General features: G+C 45.6%; 1 protein-coding gene across 3 annotated transcripts in view; it reads left to right on the plus strand.

Annotated features, from left to right (window-relative positions):
- Positions 1-14,033, plus strand: part of LOC144491523 (neural cell adhesion molecule L1-like protein) — a 554,136-nt gene that overhangs the window by 313,654 nt on the left and 226,449 nt on the right. The gene's annotated exons all lie outside the window — the stretch shown is intronic.

Genomic DNA, 14,033 nt, shown 5'->3' on the forward strand with positions numbered 1-14,033 from the left:
TTGCAGCAGCAACAAGGTAAAATAGTATTCATTTATATAATTAGTTTATGTTACCAGAAAGTGAAAGATGTTTCATTTTGTGTTGGAAGTTGACTGGAGCTCTACTCTTTATCCAGGAATACAGATGTATATTGTTAAGGCAATTATTTTGGATACAATGCTTCCAGCCAACCAATTTTTCTTTGTTGAATGAATGATGGGGAAAAAGAGGGTCCACAAGTCAGGAGCACCCTTCATCCAATTGTCCGCTCCATCATCAAACGAACCATGTCTCTGCAATAGGACTCACAAAATTTATGAGAGTGAAGATAGAATGCCAAAGGACGTGGCATGTACAAGAGGGATGGACATTAAAAAGATTAAGGGTGTTGAGAATTCATAATGTAAAATTAGTGATTATAATAATATGATGGTATAGATTAGAAAAAAATTACATTTTTGGTCTGATGGCGCGAAGTCGTGGTAAAGTTGGGCGTCGGGCCTAAAACGCGGTCCAGACCCGACCCAAGGCCAATCACGTCTTTACCAACGGCCAATCCGGGCACCGATCCGGCGCGTGCCCGAATTGGCCAGCGGGCCGATTTAAATTCATTTGCATGCATTTAAATCAGCATAATGAAGCCCGCGCCCAACTTACCCAAGGATTCCCACTTTACGAGGATCCGATCCGATCGGCGCCCACGCATTTACCGTGTTGCTGAATTCAAGTCCGATAGGGCTTCAGCTCAGCAACTGAACCGCCGAACCGCCCCCGCGAACCACCCCGGCAGCACACCCACCGCCCCCCCCCCCCGAACGGACCACCCTGAGACGCAGGCCCCGCCAGCAGCCCGCCGCCCCCCGGGATCGGACCCCCTGGGCCCCCGACCTACCTTGATCACTGGTGCCCATCGAAAGCATCTTGCGATCCTGGATCCTAGCCTTGCTCCGGGGGTCCTGATGGGTAGGATGATGTTTCTTCACTGGGGGGGAGGGGGGTAGGGGGGGATGTGACTTCTCTGCCCCTGGGGTGGGCGGAGACGTCACATCCTCCCCCACCCACCCCCCCCCCTCCCTCAGGGAAGAGACTTCAAATCCCCCCCCTATGCCCCCCCCAGGGAAGAGACGTCACATCCCCCCCCTCCCTACCCCCCAAAACCAGGGAAAGTCAAAGGCAGCGCAGACAGCAGTGCTGTCAGCGCTGCCTTTGACTTTCGCGCTGAGTGCTATCGGGTCCGAACTGCGCATGCGCAGTTCGGTGCTCCGACAGATGCAAATGTGCTCGGCCCCGCCCACTGGACCCGCGCCGATAAAAGGCGTATGGTGGCGCTGGAGCGCGGCTGCCGGGCGTGGGTCTGATTTACGACCGCATTCGGCACTTAGAGCCGATTTGGTAAAATCGGCCCCTTTGTATTTTGGCTTTTTTCTCAGGTCTCACACTGTGTTATTAGTCAGATCTCAACTGATAGAGTAGGGAGCAACCTACTTGTAGGTCTTTGCTGAAACCTTTTTTTTAAAGGAGGCAAGTGAGAATGCTGTTAGTAGACTATTCCTCTGCCTCTGGTGAATCACATTGCTTCCATTCAGTAATCTTCTGAGTTGAGCCAGATGAGATTTCAAACTCATTGGTGGAATTTGCAGACAAACCGTTATGTCGCTCTCTATAACAGAAGATTGGCACATCAATGCTCTGCAGAATTAAGCAGCCTGAAAAAGATATTATATTCTTAAAAGGATTGATACATTAGCACACCATCCATTGATCCTGAAAATCTCCTTCATACAATCTCCAGACCACTGGAGATTGCAAAATCTTTTTTATTTGCATAAAAGCAGAGCAATTCACCACATTAAAATTCAATTCCAATTTCATGTTCCTTACAACTCTAATAAAGAGATACCAGTAGATTCATACATTCTTTCATCCTGATCCAATGAGATTCTTGGTCTTTCTCCTTTCGTCCTGAAATACGACTTGATTATCACCCCCATTATTAAAGCTGCTCCATAGATTGTTCACTTTCCATTTCAGCATTTGAATGCTTTTGATTCATTATTGAGATCGTAAAAGGCAATTTGTTTGTAGATATTTCATAAACATTTAACTCTTATCCCTCTCTCTCTTTATGAGCCTTTATAAACTGAAGGTTGCAATCAAAATAATTGGGGTGCGAAGGCAGATGCTATTAGAAGCCTTATTGTAGCAATATGTGGTCTCTTATACTGGCATATACACTAGGATTGCCCCTCAAAGGAAATTGTTCACTTCAAATAAGTGTTCTTGAATTTTGAACTTGAATTCACATCCGTATTTTGGCACTGTCTCATATAGTTCATACATTTTTTACTGTCACTGGGTCAAAATCCTGGAACATCCTAACAGCACTCTGGGTGTACCTACCCTACATGGACTGCAGCGTTTCAAGAAGGCAGCTCACCACCACCTCCTTGAGGACACTTAGGGGTGGGCAATAAATGCTGGTCCAGCCAGCGACATCTACATCCCATGAACAATTTTTTTAAAAGAACTATAAGATTTTTAGCACAATGCAGCAGGATAGTTGGTGGAAGAATACTTCTTCACTCTGTACTTTTCAATGAGGCTTTCATTTCTTCAACATGGAGAATGTCACTTCTGGGGATTTTTTTTTTCATTTATTGAGAAGCCAAGCAGCAATGCAAATGTTCATATTGTACAAAACCACTGGACATGAAAACAGTAAAGCAAATTGAGGGCAGTTAGTAAATCGCGATAGTGATAGGTTAATGTTTTTAAGGTTATAAGAGGGGAAAAAGGAATGATGAGGAAAGAACAGAGACAATGATAATGTAATTAGAATTTATTTCAACACAGTGAAAATGTAGACACAATTGAAAGCAGTATTCAAATCTTATTAATCCTGGGCTTCAGAGAGAGTAGCTTTATAGTTTTTGTTATCTCCTTGCTGCTTGTGGCTGCATAGTTTTCACACTGAAGCCCTGAGCTATGCCATCAAAGGGTAACCCTTGTCACCCAGCAGACATCCTCTGGTTTCTGGTGGTGTCTCAAATGTAAATGGTACAGCAGACTGCGACAGCATGAAGGCATCCCAAATGCTGCCAGGATACCAGGCAGGATACACTGTTTATGGTCACACACCAGCTGGACACTCAGGTAATGGAATCCTTTTCGGTTACAGCGCATCTGGGAATTGACATATGGGCCGGAATTTTACTGCCCCGCCCACCATGGGAACAGAGCAGGCGGGGGGGCGGACACATTGACCTTGAGCAGGCTATTACAATTTTGGGACGAGTGAGAGGATAAAATTCTGCCAATGGTTGCTGGTAAAACATTATGCGTACAGTCAGTGGCACACTGCACTGTGAGAGAGCCTGCAATCCTCACAAAATTATGTCTCATTCCACCTGCTTCTCTCAGGCAGTCAGAATGAAACATATTCAGTTTTTTTTTGCGAGTTCAGACACTCCATGGCCTCCCTTAGACAATTGTGGACAGAACACTGTTGCAAACATTGCTTGATACAGCCTGGAAGGATTGAGATACATTGAAGCTCATAGCCATGGTCACCGCACCCACTGGCAATGCTGTCTTCGTCTGCTGTGAGACTAATTGAAGCTGCAGTCGCAGGCACATTTCAGTGAGAATGTTGTTGGTGAAGTGGAAGCCTCTAACACGCTGTGTCTCCACATAAGTTCAGGCAGGCAGATTATTCCTTGAACACCCCGGGGGATGTGGTCTCCTGCTATAAATCCTTTCCTCCATCTGTCTGCTCCCTCCTCTGACAGGGTGCCACCTCTGCTCATTCTCCCTGCCATGCTGTAGTCCAAAGGGGATGCAAACTATTGTAGCGATCTCTGTGAACAAGTGGTTTGTACAGGATCCTTTACAGAGTCCGATTGCGTGCGCCACATCATACCACCATAACACTTCAGCAAATTCAAACAACATGAACTCTTGTACAATCATAGTAAAAACCAGTAGGAAGTCAATCAGCAGCAGATATATAAGAAGTTGAAGACCTTTTTAAATAGCACTGCTGGTGGCCTTTCTGTGATTGAATGTAAGCTCAGTCAAGCATAATTAAGAGACGGCATAAACTGGAGTGTTGAGCTTCAAAATGGCAGCGTTGGCTTCAAATCGGCATTACACATTGATTAATGTCACAAAATGCTTTATTCTGCTTATTTCCAGTGGGCCTCATCAAAGTGGCATCTGGCCTGACTCAGCACCAAAAGTGTGCATGTATGCCATGATCACCCTTTTGGAGACTAAAGGAGCATTTATACTAAGGGGGAAAACTGGGCTATCAAGCAGAATTTTGATGCCAGTGTTCAATTCATCCAAGTTAAAATTTAGAAGAACAAAAGTTACTAAAGGGCCACTGTGGTAACTGAACTGCCATTTAATTCTACTCATTTTCAAGGTAGATATCTTCTTTGACAGTCTCTCAGGAGCACAAATGACTTGCTTCCACTCCAGTTTGAAAGCAGTGTACTGAAATTCTATAGTCATTTCTCGTTCATATGCTTTCTGCTTCATAAACTATTCCACCCTTTGTTAATTCGCTTCCATTTTCAGATCCTCACGAGCAACAGAATTATTGAAGGACACTCTCAACCACAGAACATCCAGTTCCCATGGTACCTTTCAGCAAAGTTCTTGGGGTCAATTTATAAACTAAAATTATCACAACACTGCATGTTGAGAGTCCTTTCACACATCGGCACCACTTACTTATCTCCTCACAGTTCCGGAGTATTAGTGAGGGACTTCTGAAAGTGCTCTCAACCTGGAGATAAGTACCTTTGAATGTATCCAGAAAATAAATTGAAAACTGCTCATCAGTTGTTGCATGTCGGTAAACCCCTTCTTTGGAATTTTGCCTGTAATCATATCATTGAACCTAGTGCTTATATGAATGTGGAATGTTGCTTAAATTATCTTCCATTTACAGGACATAGCTGCCTTGCTTTTAAAAACATGATACACATGAAAACCTGATGTAATCACGCAGCTCCTGTTATCTATTGGCATTGTTATGAGTTACATTTGCCTCACCTGACCTCCGACACTGCCAATGTATTTGTCACGTTGGCTCAGAAATTTTGATTTGATTTATTATTGTCACATGTATTAATATACAGTGAGAAGTATTGTTTCTTGCGCACTATACAGATAAAGCATAATGTTCATACAGAAGGAAATGAGAGAGTGCAGAATGTAGTGTTACAGCCACAGCTAGGGTGTAGAGAAAGATCAACTTAATGCGACGTAGGTCCATTCAAAAATCTGATGGCAGCAGGGAAGGAGTTCTTTTTGAGTTAGCTGGGACGTATTGTATCTTTTGTATGTTTTTCCCAATGGAAGAAGGTGGAAGAGAGTATGTCCAGGGCACATGGGGTCCTTGATTATGCTGGCTGCTTTTCCGAGGCAGAGGGAAGTGTAGACAGTGTCAATGGATGGGAGGCTAGTTTGAGTGATGGACTGGGCTTCATTCATGGCCCTTTGTTGTTTGTTGTGGTCTTGGGCAGAGCAGGAGCCACACCAAGCTGTGATACAACCAGAAAGAATGCTTTCTATGGTGCATCTGTAGAAGTTGGTGAGAGTTGTAGTGGACATGCCAAATTTCCTTAGTCTCCTGAGAAAGTAGAGGCAGAAAGTTGCATCTTTTCCTCATGATTTTGGTCTTTTGACTCAAAGCATTATTTGGGAGGCATTCATATTTGTTAACATTTTCAAGATAACAAAAAAGTCACAGGCCACAAACTTGGTCTCTGTAATGCCTGCATTTTTGATATCAAAACATTAAATGCCACATGTACACGCCACTTTGGACATCATGGGGGCGATTCTTCCAAAAAGTGTCGAATTCGTGGAAAAACTGGAGTAAGTCACGCTGTTTTTTTCAATGAGAGTTCACATTGGAATCTCTCACACTCTGTGCAATGCAGAGGCCACCAGCCTGAATATCAGTAGATTTCAGGGGCGGGCCTATTCACGCTGGACAGGCTGAAACCAGGGGGACTCTGCGCATGCGCATTGGCCCCGAAGTGTCATCCTCTCATTTGCTGGCCATCTCGCTTGCTGGTCAGCCTGGGACCCCCGCAGTGCTGACCCCTCAACCCCCCCCATCACCCTGTCTATTTGCGGGCCAACCCTGACAACCCCCTCCTCCCATCCTGGCCTGCCCTGGTCTCCAGCCCGCCCCGCTAATAGCATTTAAATAATATATATGATGAAATACTATTTAAATGCTAGCCCCGTCTCCCAGCCGATTTCCAGCGCCGTGCAGACGCCACCGGAAATCCAGGCCTGGGAGACACAAGCACGTCGCAAACGCTCGCAGGAATCCTGTGAATCAGCCGACGCGGGATTCTCCCAGCCCGATGCGCTAAAAAATTAGCGCAGCAGGGTGGGACAATCGTGACCCATTTTTGTAAGGGTGTTAGTGTGGGCAGTAGGATAATGTGCAAGAAATATGCAGAGTAGGTAGATAGTCACAGAGTCAAAGAGGTTTACAGCCCAACTTGTCCATTGTGATGTTAGTTCCTGCACAACACTGATTTAACACCAGCATTGCCATTTTCAACATCAACTCTCCAGTTAATGCCTTCATTTAACATGCATTTAGAAGAATGTCCCCTGTATAAAGAGATCAACACCTACTTTTTGTTAGTTGCTGGTTGACTTCTCTTAGGTTGCAGGTGCAGTAAGTTTTCTGCTGCGATATTAAAGTTGGTGTAATTTAGCGCAGTAATGTTGCACATGGTGAAGGCCTTCATTCTGACTTTGAGTCCTGCTCAACCCACCAGTGAGCAGCCATGGATGCTGTCGGTGTCTTCCTCCATAGCCTGCAGCATGACAGGGAGATTGAGCAGAGGCAGCAAAGGAGAGGGTTAGAGGAGGAAGGAAGAAGGGCTCTCAGTAGGAGGCATTTATCCATCCAGGGCCTCCAGGGAGCATTTTTCTTACCTTTCGAGATTCGAGAGCCGTGGATAACCAGGGAAATTGAGGATCTGATTAAAATGAAAAGGGAGACGTATGTTAAGTCCAGGCAACTGAAAACAGATGGAGCTCTGGAGGAATACAGAGAGAGTAGGAAAGAACTCAAACGGGGAGTTAGAAGGGGAAAAAGAGGTCACGAGATGTTCTTGGCAGGCAGGATTAAGGAGAATCCTAAGGCATTCTATTCATACGTTAGGAACAAAAGAGTTGTCAGGGAGAAAATCGGACCTCTCAGGGACAAAGGAGGGGAATTATGCTTAGAACCCAAGGGAATAGGGAGATCCTAAATGAATACTTTGCATCGGTATTCACGAAGGAGAGGGGCGTGTTAACCAGGAGTGTCTCGGAGGGAGGTGTTGACCCGTTAGAGAAAATCTCCATTACAAGAGAGGAAGTGTTAGGTTTTTTAGGGAACATTAAAACTGACAAAGCCCCAGGGCCTGATGGCATCTATCCTCGACTGCTCAGGGAGACGAGAGATGAAATTGCTGGGCCTCTGACGGAAATCTTTGTCGCTTCTTTGGACACGGGTGAGGTCCCTGAGGATTGGAGGATAGCGAATGTGGTCCCATTGTTTAAGAAGGATAGCAGGGATAACCCAGGAAATTATAGGCCGGTGAGCTTGACGTCCGTGGTAGGGAAGTTGTTGGAGAGGATTCTTAGAGACAGGATGTATGTGCATTTAGCACGAAACAATCTCATTAGTGACAGACAGCATGGTTTTGTAAGAGGGAGGTCGTGCCTTACAAATTTGGTGGAGTTTTTCGAGGAAGTGACAAAAACGGTCGATGAAGGAAGGGCCGTGGATGTCGTCTATATGGATTTCAGTAAGGCATTTGACAAAGTTCCACATGGCAGGTTGGTTAAGAAGGTTAAGGCTCATGGGATACAAGGAGAAGTGGCTAGATGGGTGGAGAACTGGCTTGGCCATAGGAGACAGAGGGTAGTGGTCGAAGGGTCTTTTTCCGGCTGGAGGTCTGTGACCAGTGGTGTTCTGCAGGGCTCTGTACTGGGACCTCTGCTATTTGTGATATATATAAATGATTTGGAAGAAGGTGTAACTGGTGTAATCCGCAAGTTTGCGGATGACACGAAGATGGCTGGAATTGCGGATAGCGAAGAGCATTGTCGGGCAATACAGCAGGATACAGATAGGCTGGAAAATTGGGCGGAGAGGTGGCAGATGGAGTTTAATCCGGATAAATGCGAAGTGATGCATTTTGGAAGAAATAATGTAGGGAGGAGTTATACAATAAATGGCAGAGTCATCAGGAGTATAGAAACACACAGGGACCTAGGTGTGCAAGTCCACAAATCCTTGAAGGTGGCAACACAGGTGGAGAAGGTGGTGAAGAAGGCATATGGTATGCTTGCCTTTATAGGGTGGGGTATAGAGTATAAAAGCTGGAGTTTGATGATGCAGCTGTATAGAACGCTGGTTAGGCCACATTTGGAGTACTGCGTCCAGTTCTGGTCGCTGCACTACCAGAAGGACGTGGAGGCATTGGAGAGAGTGCAGAGAAGGTTTACCAGAATGTTGCCTGGTATGGAGGGTCTTAGCTATGAGGAGAGATTGGGTAGACTGGGGTTGTTCTCCTTGGAAAGACGGAGAATGAGGGGAGATCTAATAGAGGTATACAAGATTATGAAGGGTATAGATAGGGTGAACGGTGGGAAGCTTTTTCCCAGGTCGGAGGTGACGATCACGAGGGGTCACGGGCTCAAGCTGAGAGGGGCGAAGTATAACTCAGACATCAGAGGGACGTTTTTCACACAGAGGGTGGTGGGGGCCTGGAATGCGCTGCCAAGTAGGGTGGTGGAGGCAGGCACGCTGACATCGTTTAAGACTTACCTGGATAGTCACATGAGCAGCCTGGGAATGGAGGGATACAAACGATTGGTCTAGTTGGACCAAGGAGCGGCACAGGCTTGGAGGGCCGAAGGGCCTGTTTCCTGTGCTGTACTCTTCTTTGTTCTTTGTTCTTAATCTCAGTGAGGTTGAGTATCTGCTAACTTGGCACTTTACGAAGGCAGTAGCCACTGAAATCTGCTACCTCTTGTAGATAGAACCACAGAAACCCTACAGTGCAAAAAAGAAGCCATTCAGGCCATCAAGTCTGCACCAACTCTCCTATGCCCTGTCCCTGTAACCTCATGCATTTACCATGGCCATTCCACCTAACCTGCACATCTTTGGACTGTGGTAGGAAACTGGAGCACCCGGAGGAAACTAATGCAAACATGGGGAGAACATGCAAACTCCATACAGACAGTCACCCAAGGCTGGAATCAAACCTAGGTCCCTGTCGCTGTGAGGCAGCAGTGCTAACCATTGTGTCACCATGCAGCCTCAGAGCAGGACGAGAATGGAGCTGGCAGTGGCTGTGAATTAATTCAGGTTAGAAACTTTCCAAGCTGGAGCTGACAACAGGGGCGATTTTACCATTTTATGTCTAAATGCTCGGCAGACTTGAAACTGCCCAGATCCATCATTTGGGCATATTTTCAGGCTCCCCCATACGCACTCTGCCTGCAAAATTCTGAGCGAGCTTGATGCTTGCTACATAAGCCTGTTGGTGGGGCTTAATGTGCCCAAAAGCCTGCAGAGGGAGGTAGTGCGCATGTGCAGGCCCCTGATGCTGCACATGCGCATTAGCAGTAGCTGGGATCTGACAGAAAAGAGAGAGCTGTCAGGCCCCTGCTACTGCAGGCAACCTGAAGCAGCTCCCCACCCCCACAATCACAGGGGCCCGCGGCCGAAGATACAGCCCCCACCGACCCCCTCTGCTGCCCTGACCGATTGTGGAGCCGCTCCCTCCCAGCGGGGCCCCTACCACCATTAACTCTGCCCACACTGGCCCTGCCCCCTGGGACTGCCTGGTGGGCCCAGGTGCCAGGGTGGCATTGCCCAGGTGCCAGGGTGGCACTGCCCAAGGGGCAAGCCCCTTGACCTTGGCCTCCCTGGGGGGCCTCATTGGCCTCTGGTTCCATCGGCGAGGCCAAGTCGACTGCTCCCCGTTCACGTACTGGTTAGGTGCATTGGCCATACTAAATTCTCCCTCAGTGTACCCGAACTGGCATCGCAGTGTGGCGACTGAGGGATTTTCACTGTAACTTCATTGCAGTGTGAATTTAAGCCGACTTGCGACACTAATAAATAAACTTTAATTTTTTCACTAATTCGCTATATGAATAAAGATGATTTTTTGCACCATTTCCACTGCAGAAACTGATGTTGTTGCAGCAGTTGGTTCCAGAAGATCAGTACCCTGCTTACAGTGCCAAGCTGTAACACCACATTTCTGACCAGCCTACACCGTTGACATCCCCCCCCGCTCCCCCCCCCCCCCCCCCCCCCGCCCGCTTTCAGGAATGCAACTGCCACATTCCTCAGGTAGTCCTTTAACAATCTGTACCTCTGTTCTGCCATTGACACATTCCGATCTCTCAGCCTTCATCAACACCATTTACTTTTCCTTTGTCCAATTATCCGCCCCCCCCCCCCCCCCCCCCACCCTCATAGTATAAAACTTGTCTGATTTTCTTTGCTCTGGGGTCACCCAGACTCGAAATGTTGGTTCTATTCTCTCTCCACAGACACTGTCAGACCTGCTGAGATTTTCCAGCATTTTCTGTTTTTGTTTCAGATTCCAGCATCTGCATTTTTTTGCCCTTATCAAAGATTCTCACACCACTAATGTCTGCCAGTTGTTTAAGCCCCCCAGCTGTGGATTTAAACTACAGTCTGTGCTGGTTGTGAAAGAAAACTGTTTTACACCTATGGTAAAATTGGAACATAAATGCACCCCAAAATCAATTTTAAGGTTATGATATAAAGATAAAGCTTTACACTCCTCTCTTCCAAACAGCAGGGGGGAAAGGATTGGATAAGGTGCAAAAACAGGCAGAGCAATTGCGATGTCGGATTAACCCACAAGGTAGCGTGCAAACATGCTGCCTACTAATCTAAATGACAGCGACCTGCAGCCCAATGTTAAGTGTGCTGGTGAATAGTTGCACACCTCAGGGGGTGGCCCAAGTTCCAGAGAGGAAGTATCACTTAGAGCTGGTCTGCACCTCTTTAAAGGAGGGGTGCATTCTGGCTACAGCAGGTGCTACAAGTAGTTGGGGAAACTTTCTGAGCATGAAGAAGAGCGACCATAGATTCTGTAATGCAGCATTGGAGGCATTGATGATGTGGACAGGTGGAGAGGGGTCCTCTATCTAGACAGGGTCAGGAGGCCCTCCAGTATAGAGTGAGCAGGCTGCTATCACAGTCAAGGCCAGCAGTGTAGCCCAGAGGATCTTGATGCAGTACAGCAAGAAGTTTAATGACATCTCACAAATGATCAATGTCATTAAATAGCAACTTCAAGTGCAAATAAATCACCAGCCTCACACATTGTTCAATTTGCCAATCCATCTTCACTTAGCAACAACCAATTCCTATGATTCCTGTAGAGACAAATAAACCAAAAGAACCAAATTTGCTGAATGACCCCAATGGAAAACACCAATGCATCAGAGTTCACTTTGTTTTATAGCTTTTACTTTCAACAATCAAACCAAAATCAACATAAATTAATGGGCAAATTACAGTCAATTTAACCATAAATTATACTTAAATAGCAGATGCAAAGATAGATGTCATAGATTTACTAGTCAGTCCACTCAGAATAAATGGGACTAATTTCAGCCACAAAATCTTTCGAAACTCTAAACTTTCTCTGATGGAATTCCAGTTCCTTTTCCTCAAGGATTTAGTCTGATCCCCTACCGACAGCAACACTCAACCATCCACATTCTATAAGCACAATCTTCACGAAAAGACCACATGTCTGCAGAAACTCCTCAACATTGTACATAACAGTACTGATAGTGTGGACCCACCCATGTTATCTTTGGAGAACAGGAACAACTACAGAAACTGGATTTTTGCCTATTCCCACGTCATAGATCTAGCCTCTGATTTATTCAGCTTGCCTATGTTGCACGACTGGGATTTGAGCTTTTGTTCAGTTTCTTTTTAATCTTGTTTCAACCTGTACAGTTTCCCCAGAAACATTGGGTGGGATTTTTCAGCCACGCTCACCCAAAACTGGAAAATCTCGTCCAAGATCAATGGATCTTTGCATGATCTGCGATTTCCAGGTGGGCGGGATGGGAAAATTCCCCCCATGAAGTTTCCATTTTCCTAGAATGTTCAGTTTTCCTTTCAGCTAGCTGAAGTTTTGGTTTCACTTTATGCAGATGGTGCAAATGATGCAGCTCTTCCTTTCTCTACCTTCCCTTCCCGTAAGTTTATTCTTGTGCCTTTCCTCTTTCAAACACCAAAAAACTGTCAGTTGTCTAGATAGTTATGACATTATACTGTCTATGTTCGGTGTTATGGGCTTTAAACAAAAATAAAAGATGAAACCTGTACAGAGTAGGAAACAAAACTAAAGCAGGAGCCTGTGCAACACCCCAAAGACACCACCGTCAAATCATGTGACCAGCTCTTAAAGCAATCATGCAGCCACTTAAATACATAACAGACAGTGTTGCTGGATGGGGAGCCCACCCTCCCCGCCCCCTCCCCCATTTCCCTTGATCCCTTTAGCCCCAAGAGCTGTATTTAATTCCTTCTTGAAATCACACAATGTTTTGGCTCAACTACTTCCTGTGGTAGTGAATTCCACAGATTCACCACTCACTGGGTGAAGAAATTTCTCGTCATCTCACCCCAAAAAGGTTTACCTTTTATCCTCAAACTATGACCCCTAGTTCTGGACTCCTTCACCATCCGGAATATTCTTTCTGAATCTACTCTGACTAATCCTGTTAGAATTTTATTAGTTTCTATGAAATCCCCTCTCACTCTTCTAAATCCCAATGAATATAATCCTAACCAATTTAGTCTCTCCTCATATGACAGACCTGCCATCCCAGGGATTAGCCTGGCAGACCTTCACTGCATTTCCTTTATAACAAGAAGCGGGAGTATCATCGCCAACAGTGCCACATTGGATGGTGAAAGGGCAAAAGCAAGCTTACCATTTGGCAGGCTCACCCACAGGCCTTGGAGAGAACATGTAATTTTTATCTCAAAATAAAGATCATAGTCTACCAGGCCTTGGTTCCCAACATAAGCTCAACAGAGCCAGATGGTTCATATGGAGAATTCCAGCATACCAAAGATGGCACTCTACTGCGAGCTGAGCATGGGAGCCCACAGCAGAGGATATCCCAAACATTTTGTTAATTTATTCTTTCATGGGATGTGGGCGTTGTTGGCAAAGTGAGGATTTGTTATCTATCCCTAATTGCCCTAAAAGTGAGTGGCTTGCTCAGCCATCTCAAGCCAACTAATGACCCACATTGCCATGGGTCTGGATTCACTTGAACTTGCTGCTTGTCAGCCCAAGCCTGATTGTTGTCCATGTCTTGCTGCATATGGACACAGACTGTATATTTCAGTACTGTGAATCGTCAGGAAACATTCCCACTTCTGACCTCATGATGGCAGGTCAAGGAGGTCAAGAGCAGAGAGTCTTGGGTCTATGTGCACAAATTGTTGAAAGTAGTTGGTCAACTTTTTTAAAAAGTGATCCTTCGCTTTATTAATAGAGGAGTTGAATGCTAAAGCAAAGAAGTTATGCTAAACCTTCATAAAACACCTTTCAGACAGTAGCTCATCTTATGTCCAGTTTTGGGCAACCCTCTTTAAGAAGGTATTAAGATCCCCATGGAGTAATGGTAAGCTGAAAATAACCAAACATGCTGAATGATCCACAGGATGTGGGAATTGCTGGCAATTTGTTACGCATCCGCTGGTGAGTCACTGCCTTGAATTCCTTCAGCCTATTTGTTACAAGTACTCCCACAGTGCTGTTAGGTAGAGCGAACAAAGACATTTCCAACAAGATTCTATTTTTTGTAGCTTTTACTTCAACATTAAACAGAACAAATGCAAATTAACAGGTAAATGATACTTCAAGTAAAGAGATAAATTCAATTAATTGTTGATAAAACAAAGGTACATCTTGCACTACTTCAAGCACTG

The sequence above is a fragment of the Mustelus asterias genome, chromosome 3 (assembly GCF_964213995.1).
Source record: "Mustelus asterias chromosome 3, sMusAst1.hap1.1, whole genome shotgun sequence".
Classification (NCBI taxonomy): Eukaryota; Metazoa; Chordata; class Chondrichthyes; order Carcharhiniformes; family Triakidae; genus Mustelus; species Mustelus asterias.